General features: G+C 32.6%; 1 long non-coding RNA gene across 2 annotated transcripts; it reads right to left on the bottom strand.

Annotated features, from left to right (window-relative positions):
* Nucleotides 1-4270: 4270 nt before the first annotated feature.
* Nucleotides 4271-13913, bottom strand: LOC122197330 (uncharacterized). 2 transcript variants are annotated; one of them, XR_008231787.1, is made up of 3 exons: nt 13703-13913; nt 12774-13224; nt 4271-4907 (listed from the first exon to the last, which is right to left on the bottom strand). It is a non-coding gene; the product is annotated as an uncharacterized LOC122197330 (long non-coding RNA). The 2 variants fall into 2 exon arrangements; XR_008231789.1 differs by lacking the exon at nt 4271-4907 and adding an exon at nt 4941-12265.
* Nucleotides 13914-17411: the final 3498 nt, after the last annotated feature.

Below are 17411 nucleotides of genomic sequence, written 5' to 3' on the forward strand. Positions count from 1 at the left end.
TGTAGAGCAGCCCGCCCTTACAGCCTTTGATCAGTAGATTATTTAGAACTTCGGAAGATGGTCAAGGTAGCTTGCTTCCAAGCCACTGCACTAGATGCGCATGTAGTCATAGTAGTCGGCCCACAATGCCTCTGTTCTATACTAAAATACTATTTCGTATGAATGGGGAATTAAGTCGCTCTTTGATCTGCAGAATAAGGCCTACGAGCTCTCTCTTTTTATGGCAGAGATCTCTCCACACCAAGGAACCAAATCACAATGGATCGAACAACTGGAAATGATAACAGAATGCATAGGTCATTAGAAGGAGTTCAAATAAGCGGAGAAATATAGTATACCACCTTACTTCTTTCGTCTATGAGGAATAAATAAAATTGAAGAACCCGCGGATATGTGCAAAACTTTCATTCTTGTTAGCCGGAAAATGGCTCGTGGTAAAGACAAGATATACTTTGACCAGACGTGCTCGGAATCTTTTTGTCGATTCGGGGGAAGTTCTCGTACCTTCACCTCTACAATTCGGTAAAGCGGGAACAAATTCCCTAGGACTGCTATAACTCGCATGATATAGACCACGAAAAATATGAAGGTGAACCACAATGAGAAACATACTTGCCCCATTAGCATGCATATAACGGAGCAACCAGCCCCCTTCAACATCTCTCATAATGTGTTCTACGCTGTTGAAAGCTAGATCCACATGAGGTGTGTAATGCATAGCTAAAAAAACGCCAGTCACTATCTGAATGCATTCAGCCGCCCAACTACATCTTCAAAAGTAATGGTTTTTAAATCCAAAACTTGCTCGAGTGCTGCTACGATGTAAATGAATCGACTAGGAAGACTCGTAAGAAATTTCTTCACCAACTTCTCTTGTGAGATTGTTCCTCCAAGTGTCGCTGAAACGGTCGCAAGTCCCGATAGTTTTGAAGAGAAATCGTCAATAGTGCTCGTATCTTTCATCTTCAAACTTTCGAATTCCGAAGTCAATGTTTGCAAATGTGCTTCCTTCACTCGATCCGCACCCATATTCCGAGAGTTGATTGCATCCCACATCTCCTTAGCAGTGGTGAGATTCCCGATTTGCAAGATTAAATCTTCCGGTATTGATTGAAACAATAATCCCATCACGATATTGTTTCTCTTTGCATCCGTTGAACCCGGATCAACCACATCCCACACGCCGTGAATGCCGAGTAAAACTTTCATACGCATGTTCCATATCGTGTAGTTTAATGGCGTCTGCTGCGGAAATTGAAACGAGATCGAGTGTGCCTCCTTCACGGGCAGATTCGCTCCGTCTCCTGCCATGAATAATCAACAACAAACCACACACCTTCTTCAACGGATGAGCAATAAAATAATGATTCCAATTAAGAAAATGGAAACGACGACCAATAGGACCAGATGCTTTTTCTTTAATTGGACCACAAGAAAACAATTGTTTTCTTCAAAACGTGTTCTTGATCCAAGAAACAATTGATAAATAATTGGGGTATTAAATACTTGGAGGAAAAGCAACAGTTTTGCATAAGAAGAAAAGCTTTTGCCGGCTTGAAAAAATCAATTGATCGGGAGCAAGAGGTTGTGGCTCTGATACCAATTAAAGGATTATATCAACCAAACTAACACTTTGATTGTATTAGAGAAATTCAGTATCACAAAAACTCTAACAATTGACCTACCTCTATACATGATCAACGCATACATATATAGATCTAGAATTCATATTGGATTACAATTCCTAAACAAAGAATTAGGAAACTTTCCATATAACGCGTATCTTGCACAGCACTCCAAAACACCGATGGGTCGACCCGCGACATTAAGCCCATGGTCTCAACCCATTCGACCAACAATGGATGTATAATATGGATGATGACATTGAAGGTTGTTGCATGTTATTTGTTTTTGATTTGCTAATGAATGTTTGTTGTTGATCAAGTAATTAATGTTTGTTGTTTTTGATTTGGTAATGTATGATTGTTGTCTATCTTGGTGTTGTTTTATGGTGATGCAGTTTGGTTCTGTTTTGGTTTCTGAATAATTTTACTCTACACACTAGGGATGAAAGTGGGTCCAAACCCGGACCGGATGGACCCGGACCCGGAAAACCCGAAACCGCTTAACGGGATTTTATAGAACCGAAAATTGGACCGGTATATAGGAACCAATTCCGGGTACGGTACCGGGTAAAGTGAGTCTAGAAACGGAAAACTCAGAAACAACAAAGTGAGTAAGTTGGAACCGGATAAAATGGATTTAGAACCGGAAAAACCGAAATGTAATGGTAATTACTTACTACTTAGTGTAGGGATGAGCATATGGACCGGGGAACCGGCCGGAACCGGTCCCGAAACCGGAACCTGATGGAACCGGTCGGGCCGGGACCGGTACTATAATCTCGTCAATTTTTGGAACCGGGACCCGGTAAGAATCGGTCGTTGGAACCGGCCCAAAACTGGGACCGGACCGGATAACTCACTCAAATTTTGAATGTTGCATAACTCACTCAATTTAACTTTTTTTGACCTGAATCTTTTCCCTACATGTAGATTATGATTTGTACTTAACTTTAGACTATAAAAACGCTTGATTTGATTAAAAATTGAATGAGTTACAAGCCCCGCAAGGAAGGGTATCAAATCAAAATATTTTTATGTTTCAGCAATTAAATGTAATCTGACTTTGTTTTTCAAATGTGTATAACTCACTCAATTTAACTTGTTTTGACCTCAATCTTTTTCCTACATGTATATTAGGATTTGTAGTTAAGTTTATACTATAAAAACTCTTGATTTGGTTAAAAGTTGAATGATTTACAAACCTCGCAAAGAAGGGTGTCAAATCAGAAATATTTTTATGTTTCAGGAATTAAATGTAATCTGACTTTGTTGTTCAAATGTGCATAACTTACTCAATTTAACTTTTTTTGACCTGAATCTTTTTCCTACATGTATATTAGGATTTGTAATTAAGTTTAGACTATAAAAACACTTGATTTGGTTAAAAATTGAATGATTTACAAGCCCCGCAAAGAAGGGTATCAAATCAGAATTTTTTTTATGTTTCAGCAATTAAATGTAATCTGACTTTGTTGTTCAAATGTGCATAACTTACTCAATTTAACTTTTTTTAACCTGAATATTTTTCCTACATGTAGATTAGGATTTTTAGTTAAGTTTAGACTATAAAAACACTTGATTTGGTTAAAAATTGAATGAGTTACAAGCCCCACAATGAAGGGTGTCAAATCAGAATTTTTTTTATGTTTCAGCAATTAAATATAATATGACTTTGTTGTTCAAATGTGCATAACTTACTCAATTTAACTTTTTTTGACCTGAATCTTTTTCCTACATGTAGATTAGGATTTGTAGTTAAGTTTAGACAATAAAAACACTTGATTTGGCTAAAAATTGAATGAGTTACAAGCTCCGCAAGGAAGGGTGTCAAAACAGAATTTTTTTATGTTACAGCAATTAAACGTAATCCGACTTTGTTGTTCAAATGTACATAACTCACTCAATTTAAGTTTTTTTGACCTGAATCTTTTTCCTACAAGTTGTAGTTAAGTTTAGACTATAAAAACGCTTGATTTGGTTAAAAATTGAATAAGTTACAAGTCCCTCAAGAAAGCATGTCAAATCAGACCGGTTCCAAAATTAAAAACCTGACAAAAACCGGACTTGGACCCGGAACCGGTAGAACCCCCAAGCCGGTTCAGTTCTTGATTTTGGCCAAAGCCGGTTCCCGGTTCGGGTCCGGGTCGGTCCGGTTCGGTCCGTTTTCGCATGCCTAACTTAGTAGGTTGAACTTTGAAAATGTTCATATTGATATCCCGACTTTAGGGGACTGTAACGCATTGAATATGAAACCAAACTTGACAAAATTATAGTCTAAAATCATGTATAAATTCTAAAATACACTCAGGAAAAAACCGCATGTCAATCCGAATTTAAACGAATGAGATATGAATGTGTTAACATTTTCACAGAATACAAAGTACAAAAACAAATAACTGGAAAGTTGGAAATTTTCAGTTTTGATATCCCGATTTTGGGGGACTGTAAATCATTGAATATTACACAAAAAATGACAAAATTATAGTCTAAACTCATGTACAAACTCTAAACTACAAGTGGAAAAACCACATGTCAATCCTACGACAAACAAATTAGATATGAATGTTTTAAAAACTTTCACAGAATACAAAAAAACTGAAAAACTAAAAATTTTCAGCTTTGATATCTCGACTTTGGGGGGACTATAAGTCAACAAATATAAAACTAAAAATAGCAAATTTATAGTCTAAAATCATGTACAAGCTCTAAACTACATCTTGGAAAAAATCGCATGTCAATCGAAGTTGAAACGAATGAGATATATATCTTTTAAACGTTTCGCAAAAACCGGTTCCGGCCTAAAAATAGTTCCGGTTTCTAACACCGGATCCGTTTTTTAGACCCGGTTTACCCGGACCCGATGGATCTAAACCCGGATTACCCGGAACCCGGATAAAGCCAATTTTTAAACCCAGAACCGGAACCGGTTCTATATATTATGGTTCCGGTCCGATTTTCCAGTTTTAAATCTCATCCCTACTACACACTACCAAAGGTTTAACAACTACACATTATGCATTTTCTCATCACAATTTAAACCATTTTTTAACCTTTCCAAGCTTAATGATAATTACGTGGTAACCCAAATTTATGTTCCAAAAAGAAAATTCAACATATTATCACATCAACATTAACTACAAACTTTAGTCAAAACACAACTAAAGAAAAAAAATTAAAGAAATTAAACCTAGCAAACATAGAACATTATTTTGTATCTATCTGCAATTTTGAGTGCCTCTTCAAGGTTGTTCTTGGACCTCGCCCAGCCTTGAATAATGTCACCTAATAAAAGAAAAGTCAACAAGATATGTCATATGTTGCACTGCATGTGTTAATGATAAATTGCTTCAAAGAAAAAACAAAATCCCTATAATATCTATCTTCTCACAATTTTTGATGTTGTATGTATGTATGTGTCTATGATTAATGTTATTGATATTGACTGTTAAAGTCAACTAAAAATGTATAAAACTGATGTTATGCTAACTCCATTTTTTCTCAAGGTCCGGTGTTTTTTTCCCTCTTGGTTCTGTTTTGGGTATATATGTCAAACATACTATTTGTTTGTTGAAAATAAGATTCGTACTGTTAAGAGGTATTAGGCCGTCAGGTGGCTGCTACTATGGGATTCTCTATTTTCGTCCATATATTCACTCCCTAAATATTGGTCAATCAATTATCTTCTTTCCTTTTTTTGTGTTTGCTTAGCTTATTTATTTTGTCTCTCTGGTTGTAATCGTTGAATGAAAAATCAATCAAAAAAAAACTTTATTCTCCTGTTCTGTGTCACCATTGATTTCTAGATGGTATCAAAGTGGTTTTAAAATCAATTGATCACAGCATCATAACCGGAAACGAAGGTGACAAAGGTGGATCTAGCACCATCGATTGCTCATCTCCATACTACCTACATCCTTCAGATTCTCCTAAGCAACCTTCTGTAAATTAGGTTCTTACATATGGAAACTACAACGATTGGGTACGACTGTACGAGAGATGACCAATTTTCTCTTTGCCAAAAACAAAACAGATTTCATTGATGGAACCTCGAAGAAACCAGAGATTTCGTCTCCAGAATACAAACCATGGATGAGGTGCGATGCAATGATAAAGGGGTGGCTTACCACAGCCGTGGAGAAAGGTATACGTGACAGCGTGAAATACGCCAACACATCATTAGAGATTTGGTCAGACCTGAAAGAAAGATTTGGGAAAGAAAGTGCACCAAGGGCTTATGAACTAAAGCAGAAGATCGCCACTACATGTCAAGAGGACAGCAGCGTTTCGACCTACTACACCCCGTCTCAAGTCATTATGGGATGAGTCTCATTCAATTTTTGCTTTTCCATGTTGTTCATGTAACAAATGTACGTGTGAACTAGGAAAGAAAATCACCGCTCATCTTGAGAAACAACAACTTTATGAGTTTCTTATGGGCCTAGACAACGATTTCAATGTTATCGGGACCCAAATCTTAGCAACAAAACCCGTTCCTACTCTAGGGACGGCTTATCACATGGTGGCAGAAGATGAAAGACAAAGGGCCATATCACTTGAGAACCAAGCCACTCCAGAACCAGCTGCATTCAAAGCTTTCCAGAAATGTGATTTCATACCAGCGAAAGGGAAGCACACGGCCAAACAAGAAAAAAGAAAACAAGCATGACGATGAATGCACTTTTTGTGGAAGGAACGGGCACAAACAAGAATGGTGTTTCAAACTAGTTGGTTATCCCGTTGGTGGCCCGGGAAGAGAGACGACAAGACAAAACCAAAAGTTGCATGTGTTAACACCCAAGCAAGCTCCATACCCGGATTAAATGAAGAACAATACCAAGAGTTTATGAAGTTCTTTTCGAGTTTGAGCAACAATGGTGAGACAAAACCCGAGGCCAATATGACATGTAATAGGGACGATGTATGGGTTGTTGACACAGGTTGCACCGAAAACATAATTTACAAATCCAACCTTCTTAAAAATAAGAAGGGAATCTCAAATGAAGCTACTGTCGTCATACCAAATGACGATACCATTCCTGTTGAGGGAAAGGGTGATTTTTTGTTGCCAGAGGGAGAAAAATTAAAAGGGGTTCTTTATATCCCTAATTTTAAACATAACCTCCTTTCTGTTAGCAAATTTTGAAAAGATCTCAAATGTGTTGTAACCTTTTTCCCTACCTTTTTTGTCATGCGGGGGCTTCAAACAAGGAGCTTGATTGGATCGGGTAGGTGCCAAGGGGGGTTGTATCTCATGGACATGTTCAAGAAAGGAAGACAAGCAATGATCGTCACCACGGATACATGGCATAAAAGATTAGGACATACTTCAAGGGATAATCTCTCCAATGTCAATCTCTTTAAAAATAATTCTAGTAAACTTAGCAATGTCTTTTGTGATTCGTGTGCTAAGGCCAAACATGTTCGTAACCCTTTTCTGAAGAGTTATATTAAAACCAATCGTTGTTTTGAACTTATCCATTGTGATATTTAGGGAGGCTATCGGTGTGGGTTTTCTTAATAAAACACAAGAGCGATGCTAGTCAATGCCTAATGAATTTTCATAAGTTGGTTGAGGTTCAATTTGAAAAACGAATAAAAAGGGTTAGGTGTGATAACGGTGGGAAATTCACATCTAACGCCATGATCGCCTTTTATGAGAAAAACGGAATTTTGTTAGAAACCATTTGCCCCCACACCCCTCAACAAAACGGGGTTGTGGAAAGGAAACACAGACACTTGCTCGAGACAGCACGTGCCTTACACTTCGAGGAAAATATTCCAAAAAGATTTTGGGTAGAATGTATTTTAACCATTGCATACATAATAAATCGACTCCCATCGAAGGTAATTGGAAACAAGACCCCTTACGAACTTGTTTGGAATGAAGAACCTAATTATGAGCATTTGAGAGTCTTTGGATGCTTAGCTTATTTTAAAAACACCAACACCGGAGGAGACAAATTTGAAGAAAAAGGGAAACCCAAAGTTTTTTTAGGTTACCCGCAAGGAACAAAGGGATACAAAATTTATGACATTGAAAGTAAAAAAAAATCATTGTGAGTCGTGACGTATTATTTCTTGAAGACAATTTTCCCTTCAAGCACATTTCCGGAAGCTTTGATTGCAGCAAAGAGAACCAACCAAAGTTCATTTTGAGTCCACTAACTCCGACTTGGACGGTGGTGAGAGAAAAAATTGTTTTGATGATCCTTCACAAGATTGTCCTAGCACCACATCTGATGATACAAGAACCGAAGAAGAAAACAATGCTCAACATGAGGATGATTCATTTGAAAATGGCAACCCCATTTTGGATCAAGAAATCCAAGAAGATCACGCCATTCCTCACAATGAATCGGAACCAAAAAGCAAAAGGGTACGAATACAACCGACTCGTCTCAATGAATATGTGGTGAACCTTCCCCCTTCGGTCACCAACTCACAACCCGACTCTAGTCAAGCAAACTCGACGATACACCCCATTTCTCATTTCGTTTCTTATGATAAATTTTCTCATTCTCACAAAGCTTTTTTAACGGCAATAAGTTCTAATCAAGAACCAAGTTGTTTTGAACAAGTTGCACAGGATGAGAAATGGCGGGATGTCATGCATCAAGAAATAAAGGCTCTGAAAAGAATAGGACGTGGACTTTAGAAAAATTGCCGAAAGGAAAGCGACCTATAGACTCAAAATGGCTTTACAAGATAAAGTTCAAATCCAATGGAGAGGTTGAAAGATACAAATTCAGACTCGTTGCAAAGGGTTTCACACAAATGGAAGGAATAGACTATCATGAAACTTTTGATCATCCATCAACTGGACATCAACAATGCGTTCTTACATGGAGACTTAGACGAAGAAGTGTACATGAAGATTCCAAAAGGGTTTGCAAAGGAAGGAGAAACTAGAGTCTGTCGTGCTACTTCATTAATTTATATATATTCTTATTTCGATTTTGAAATTTCCCTTTCTCAATTTAGAACTAAACATATAAGTCATTTGTGTGTCTTATTTACATACATCTAACTCGCACATACTACATGAAAAATCAAAGAACATGTTACATGTATCTCTTTTACAATATTTATATTTGTATGTGTTTTCTTTCATCATGATCTTAAATTTAACTTGATTTTGTTTGTTTATAAAAATAATCGAAATGAACAATATCCAAATACGAGGCTTTCATTAACTTTATATTTAATTTTTGAATATTTTCATATCTTTGTGACACTTATAATTACTTTCATTATCAAAATGGAAACACCATGATAACTACATTATGTAGAAATACAAAAATTGATTATTTTGCCCCTACTAAAAAAACTACTTTATAACAAGTCACATTTCTACCATATTATCTTTTCTTTCTGCATTTTTTATAGAAACATTATATTATTATATTACACAGTGAACCTTTAGAAAAACTACTTTATGGTTTTCGTTCAAAACCTGGTATTCATTCCAATATCCAAGAATTATCCCAATAATATTCAGTCCATCTAAAGTATGGTCTTATTTATCGATATTGATGATGTTGCATTTAGAGCAAATGAATCTTCAATTACACAATTGCATGAAAAGATTAGAAAGTTATATTGGCAATCATGGAACATGTGGTTGTGTATATGCCTATATACTTTTATTAATTTCTACTTCCTCCATCTCAAAAGGACTTCATTTTTTTAATGATTGAAATGCCAATACTTAATAAAATTCATTTTTCCGACTCATAAGTTGTAAATTGTTGCCCATAATAACTTTGTCATGTTTTGAAGTAAAATCAACTCATTTGACATTCAAAAGTTTAGTAATAAATAGATAGCATTTGAGTTCAATGCAATTCTTTTACAAATCTTCCTGCCCATATTAATCATTTCAAAATTATTTGGGTGGTTGTTTAAGTAACATATTTATATGGAGAATCTGTCGATTATAATCCATTCAAAGATATGTGGAGAGAGGTTTTAGGGAGTGATTTGATTAGAATCGATGGAAAGGATGTGGTCTGACTTATATGGAGAATCGGTCTATTATACCAAACAATCATCCACCAATTTTTTCAAGTTAAAAAATCCATACCCAAAACCAAACAAAATCAATAACCATACAAATTTAACCAAAAAACAAATGAATTCCAAATTCAAACAAGTTTCAGATTTCAAAAAAAAAAAAAAAAAAAAAAAAAAAGGTAGATTTCAAAAAGACAAAAAAAAAACAATGTCTTGACAGAAAAAGAAAAGCATAAAAGTCAAACAAGTTTCCGAAGCTCAATGTCTTAATGAGAAAAAGAGTTGAAAGTTTAATGCTATAATTGGTAAACAAAATCAAACAATCTTAAAATTTGGAAATACAATATCTTAATAGGTTTGATGTTGAAACTGTAATGCTATAATGGGTTTAGATTTTTGACTTTCAAAATGCAATGTCTTAACTGGAACAAGTTTTGAAAGTACAATATCTTAACAGGTTTTATTTTTAAGAGTATAATGCTATAAGTTGTTACATTTTCAATATACAATGTCTATATCAAATGCAGTATCTTAACAGAACAAAAACAATTTAAACTATAATGTTATTGTTGGTATCCAAATCTAGTTAAATCTGAATTTTTAAAGAAAAATATTGTAACAGAAATAAAAATAGAAGCACAATGTCTTCATATGTTGGATTTTGAAAGTAAAATGTTACAACGAAAAGTACAAAGTAATAATTGGTTAATGTACAATATATTATTACAAAATAACTAAAAAAAATACAATGTTCTATTAAAATATATATGAAAAAATACAATGTTTTAATTACTTGGGTTTTGAAAGTACAATGTCATGTGAAAGAATAATGTTATAAAATCAGTGTTGCAAAAGTCATTAGGCGGTCCCAGAGCAGTCGACAACAGGCGAGTAGCGAGTATTTGGTTTAGGCAGGAAGTACTCGGATAAAGTAAATTATAAAACAATTAATTTTGGGGAAATTATCTATATAGAAAATATCAGAAGTTAATTAAAATTTATAACAAAATAGGTGAATATCATAAGTTCATTAAAAGTTAAAGTGTTAAACTACTCAAAAATTGATATTCATTTGTTAATATTAGAGTAATAAAGTAAACATTTAATTTTCGTCTTCCAAGTTAGCTCCGTGTTGTTCATTGATGTTAAATCCATCCGATTCATATTCAACTTCTTCATTCACTTCCCCTTCATCCTCAAACACAAATTCTTCCTCATCAAGTTCTCTCTAGAACTTCTTCAATTATGTAAAGATTCATCTCTGAGGTCTTCGCTGATCGCATCAACTTCATCAATGATATCATATTCAACAATCTAATCTAGAGCCTCACTTGCATCATTCGTTTTTAGTACCTCCATATCCTTTGTTTTTTCTTTTTTTGTTTTTTTCCATCAAATTTGCATTAAATTGCATAAAATCAAAAGTGTTCAATTTAGTCGTTTCTAGTCTATTTCTTTTTTTTGTATGTACCTACACAATAAAACTAAAAAAACATGTAAAAAATAATTAAATATATGATTTGTTAAATTGAATTATATAATAACTATAGACTTCTAGTAAAAAAAATAGTTAATTATTAACCCTTCAAAAGTGCTCCAATTTTTTCACCAACTAGTTTGTCCGGATCTGAAAGAAATTGGAGCACTTTTTGAGGGGTTAGCAATTAACTATTTTTTTTACTAGAAGTCTATAATTGTTATATAATTCAATTTAAGAAATCATATATTTAATTATTTATTAAATGTTTTTTTTTTAGTTTTATTGTGTAGATACACACAAAGAAAATAAATAGACTAAATACGACTAAATTAAACAATTTTGATTTTGTGCAATTTAATGCAAATTTGATAAAAAAAAATAAATAAAAAAATAAAAAAAATAAAAAAAAAACCAAAGAATATGGAGGTAGTAATAGCGAATGATATAAGTGAGGCTCAAGATTGGATTGTTTAATGTGATATCGTTGATGAAGTTGACGCGATCAGTGAAAACATGGGAGATGACGAATCTTTACAAAATCGAAGAAGTTCTAGATTGAGAGAACTTGATGAGGAAAATTTTTTGTCAGAGGATGAAGGGGAAATGAATGAAGAAGTTGAATATGAATCGGATGGACTTAACATCAATGAACAACACATAGCTAACTTGAAAGACAAAGATTAGATGATCACTTTATTACTCTAATATTAACAAATAAATCTCAATTTTCGAGTGGTTTAACACTTCTAACTTTTAATGAACTTATGATACTTACCTATTTTGTAATAAATTTTAATTAACTTATGATATTTTCTATATGATAATTTTCCCAAAATTAATTGCTTTATAATTTACCGTATCCGTGTACTCCCCGAATACTACCCGCCTAACGACTTTTGCAACACTAATTACTAGGTTAAAACTATATTTACATATTTGTTAAATTTACCCTTACAAAGACATAATAGGATATAAAAAGAAACAACCTGTATGTTCTCATTCATCGCTTCTAAATAACATTGATTCAATCACATGAAACAATATGGAAAGGCTTTTCAACTATTACCCTATTAGACATTTTGCATGTAAATTGAGTTATAAGCAAAGTAAAATTTGGTTTAATATCTTGCACACTGCTCCGGTCATCCTATCAAATAGCCACCAAAAGAAGATGGTTTAGATGATAATAATTGATACCAGAGCATGTACTTCTTAGTTGACTTTGTAAACATGTTCTTACTTCTTAGTTAGTAAATTAAAATAACATCTATTGTGGTTATTATTTATGGCATGTTGTATGTATATATCATCTATTTAACAACGTTATATCAAAACAAAACACACATACAATTTTAAAATATATTATTTTGTTAAAAACTTCTTGTTTTTAACAACGTTATATATGCATCGACCGCAAGGTGTTTTGGTGAATAAAAGAAAATTATAAATTTGATCCTTGTGGTATACTGTTTTTTCAGTTTTGGTCCAATGGCACAATGGTTAATTTCAAAAAAAAATAACATCTAGGTTGTTAACTTAGACAACCTGGGACCAAAATCATTGTAAAATAGTAATATAAGAACCAAAATTGCAACCAAGGAAAAGATCAAATAAACTCAGGGACCAAAAATGTAATATACTACAATTATAATTACCTTGTCACAACCAATAACAGTTTGGTTTGTGGTTTGGTTAGTCTCTGAAGCCTTTTGTGTTGAAATCATACGCTCTTTATACACCAAAGCTATTTAAACAGGATTCCAGGATTTGATATGGTTGTAGCAAAGTTTTGTAGTGCATAGAGTTTTAGGAGGTGATAGAATAGAGTAGATAGCAATACATTGCATTCAGATTGTATATAATCCTGATAAATGTGACCTTGTTGCATGTGCTAGATACATGTTATCTTGTTGCATGTAGCAGATGCAACAAGATCGCATTTATCTGGATTATAAACAATACGATTACAACATTTTGCTATCTAATCTATTAGATCAACTCCTAAATGTTGTACCACACATTTCATAGGGTGTTTTTGTGATGTTTGCAAAACCATTTCTCTTAAGGGGCGTTTGTTTCAGACAGATGCACATTCTGATGCACATTCTGTGTCACCAAAAAGAATGAAAATTAGATTCATTATGAATTAATAATAAACAAAAGTATTAATCGTTAATCTAAACTCTACCTTTATGGAATATCCTAAGGCTTTGCTATGTTTAGTAGAGTATTTGCTTTAATGATACCATAAATCTTTTCAAAAATGCTATTAATTAAGATCTGAAATCGTACTAGAGTAGAAATTTGTAAAACCAATAATACCAAATTTGACCAATATTTTACAATCCAAAACAAAACTACAAAAACCCCTAATCCAGCTTTTATTTAAACATTGAAATCTAAGTACTGGGAAACGATAGCTCTGCACAAACCCACATCCTCAAAAAAGGTATTAGGGGTTGTTGAATCGAAACCCTAATGTGTTAACTAGCTGTAATTGTTGACAACCAACTAGCGAAAAACCCTACAGATGTCCGATAAAACAAAATAAAGAATGGAAAAGACAATAAGAATGAAAGCTTACAGAGATGTTGATAATTTCATGGAGTGTTTGGGTCTTTCGATAACAGAATGATGGAAAACAAGGCTATGTGTATCTGATTCTGAAACGATGGTTTTGTATATCTCCGGAGAAGGACGGCGATGTTTGGGTAGGGAGTTAGGCTATCGGTAATTGGGTTTGGTTTGTTGATATCGGGACGAGTGAAAGAACGTATCTATTTATAACGCCACCGACCTATCCCTTTCCATTTCAAGTTCCAAACGGTTACATAATTTAAAGCAGATTTTTCCAAAATTAATAGTTTTTAATTTATTTTATGAAAAATTAAATATGGTAATTCTATAAATATCATTTTCATTATTAATTGAATATTTTTTTGTTTTTGTTTTTAGTTGTTTTTTTTTCTTTAGTCTATTTTACTAGGTGTAAGACCCGTGTAATACACGGGTTTATTAAAAATAAAAATTTAATATCAATATTTAAACATTAAATTTAATATCAATATCAATTTTAGAGCTCTCATAAATTATGACGTTTATTACATTATAAATATATTAATTTTTTTCAATGAAGCATTTATTTTTCTCAATATTATAACCGAAATAAGTTATGATATGTGAACAAATCAGAAAATTACATGTGGAAATAAAAAAATTCTAAAAATCTATTAAAATGTCATGTGTCCAAATTAATGAGGACATGACATGTGACAAAAAATGAGTTTTATTTATTAGTATAGATTTTTGAGTGTTTATTTAACCTATTTGATTTATTATTATTATTACTAAAAGTAAATTATAAATAACAATAATGTAAATAATAATAATAATAATACAAAGTTTATTTTTTATTTATTATCGAATATGAAACAAATTTATCTCCTAAAAATGTAAGCAACTTTATGTTTTAGTTTAATTTAGTCTCACATTTTAAATGATCCATCTCTCTCAACAACAACACACAAAAAAAATATACTGAAACCCCAGAACTTGATCTTCAGTATGCAACTTACCATTGATAGAAATGATTTTTTTTAATGGAAAGAGTATCGAGAGATATCAGCAGTCATATTTAAAGAGAGATAAACATGCATATTATAAGGTTTTGGGTCACGATGTTCAACATAAGTTTACAGTGTTCAAAATATGGGACATTAGGAACGCATGTGTCAGAGGAAGGAAGAGGGTGGCGTCGATAACTATTGTGGGAGGCGACGATCTTAAAAAAAGAAATATAAGGAAAAAACTATTTTGATACTTGGTTCCAAGTAATAGTTTCCAAACAAAGTTTAATATTGATTATCTTGTACTTCATACAATTATTAATCTACACGTACTGCTTTGAACAATCTAACTAATTAGAGCTACGAAAAGCGCTTAAGACAATAAGAATGGAAGCTTACAGCGATGTTGATAATTTCATGGAGTGTTTGGGTTTTTTGATAACAGGTGGAAGAGTGAAACAAACAAGGCTATGTGTATCTGATTCTGAAACGATGGTTCTGTATAATCTCCGGCGAAGGACGGCGATGTTTGGGTAGGGAGTTAGGCTATCGGTAATTGGGTTTGGTTTGTTGATATCGGGACGAGTGAAAGAACGTATCTATTTATAACGCCACCGACCTATCCCTTTCGATTTCACGTTCCAAACGGTTATATAATTAAAAGCAGATATTTCCAAAATTAACAGTTTTTAATTTATTTATGAAAAATTAAATATGGTAATTCTATAAATATCATTTTCATTATTAATTGAATACTTTTTAGTTTTTGTTTTTAGTTGTTTTTTTTCTTTAGTCTATTTTATTTTTGATTGTTTATTTAATATTATTTAATCTATTTGATTTATTATTATTATTACTAAAAGTATATTATAAATAACAATAATGTAAATAATAATAATTATATAAAGTTTATTTTTTATTTATTACCCAAAATGCATGTCTTCATTTTACTTTATTATTAACAAGACAAACAAGTATTTCACTTATTTCATCTTCACGAAGTAACTACTATACTCAATAGCTATTTGTTAATTTAACAATACAAGAAGCAATTAAAAAGAAACAAATTATCCCCTAAAAATGTAAGCATCTTTACGTTTTAGTTTATTTTATTCTCACACATTGTTCAGATCCATCTCTCTCAACAACAACAACAACACACAAAAGAAAATAAATAAATACTAAAACCCAGAACTTGATCTTCGATATGCAACCTACCATTGGTAGAAATGATTTTTTTTTAAAGGAAAGAGTATCAAGAGATATCAGCAGTCATATGTAGAGAAAGATAAACATGCATGTTATAAGATTTGGGGTCACAATATTCAACAGTGAAAAATGTGACGAAAGTTCAAGGTCACAATGTTCTAAATATGGGACATGGAATGCATGTGTCAGAGGAAGGAAGAGGGTGTCGTCAATAACTATTGTGAGAGGCGGCATTCTTAAAAAAAGAAATATAAGGAAAAAAATTATTTTGATAATTGGGTCAAAGTAATAGTTTCCAAATGAAAATTTAATATTGATTCTGATGTACTTTGAACAATCTACCTAATTAGAGCTATGAAAAGTGCTTAAGTAATGTTGAGGTTACGAGGGTAGTGGTGGAAAATTAGACCATCTTATTTAATCAAAGTTAAAAATGTGCTTATCAGACGTTATTAATGTTGATTAATAGGTCTTCTCTTAATGGAACGACTAAGAGGGTTAGCAAACAACCCATTAGTCTATTACTATATATATATATATATATATATATATATATATATATATATATATATATATATATATATATATATATATACACACACACACTACTTTCTTTTAATTTATAGTTAATGAATTGTTTAGTAGTTTTGTTTTTGTACACATTTGGTCACTTATGTGTTTTCTTGTATACATAAGACCATCGAACTTGTTTAGATTATTCACAAAATATCATTATGACCAACTGATGTATGTTTTTAGGTCAACGATGTTTTGATTTTGTACACATTTAGTCGCTTATGTTTTGTTTTTGTATATATTTAGTCACTTGTGTTTTGTTTTTGTATACATTTAGTCACTCATCATGTGTTTGATTCTTCTAGAAGTTCAAGAATCGAGTTAATGTGATCATCTAGTAAAAAACAAGAGTTCATATTTTCATGTGTTCATTTGAAAAAATCCAAGTCACTAAGTCTATATATAGAAAAAGAATTGGTTATATCAAGAGGTAATGGATCCAGGGAGTTTAAAGAATATGACAAGGTTTATGATTATGAATTTTATAATGACTTTGTAGATCCTCATTATGACATAGATGATGTACAACCAGTTCTTGGAGGGTCATCTAAGTACCCTTATCCTCATAAGGGTAGAACAAGAAGACCACCAATCGAACCAACTTTAAGATATGATTGATTTTTAGAATTAAGGTTTGTTTTTATTATTCAAATGATGTTTAGGAGTTGTTAATAGAGCTTTTGTTTTTGACAGATCCTAAAACTGAGACCAAACTTACACTTATTAATAACTTAAACATATGCGTTACAAAATATGAAAGATTTAGGCATATGAAGTTGGTCTGACTTTCTTGGTTTTGGATTGAAGCTAATTGGTCAATTCATTGTCTCTAAGTTTGAGGCTCTACATGTTAGCATCTGTGTACTCAAAGTAAGCTCAGGCTTAGAATATTTAGCTATCAATTTCTATTGCTAATAATTTTTCATTGGTTTGATTGCTATT

This window comes from Lactuca sativa, chromosome 1 (genome assembly GCF_002870075.4).
Source record: "Lactuca sativa cultivar Salinas chromosome 1, Lsat_Salinas_v11, whole genome shotgun sequence".
NCBI classification, from domain to species: Eukaryota; Viridiplantae; Streptophyta; class Magnoliopsida; order Asterales; family Asteraceae; genus Lactuca; species Lactuca sativa.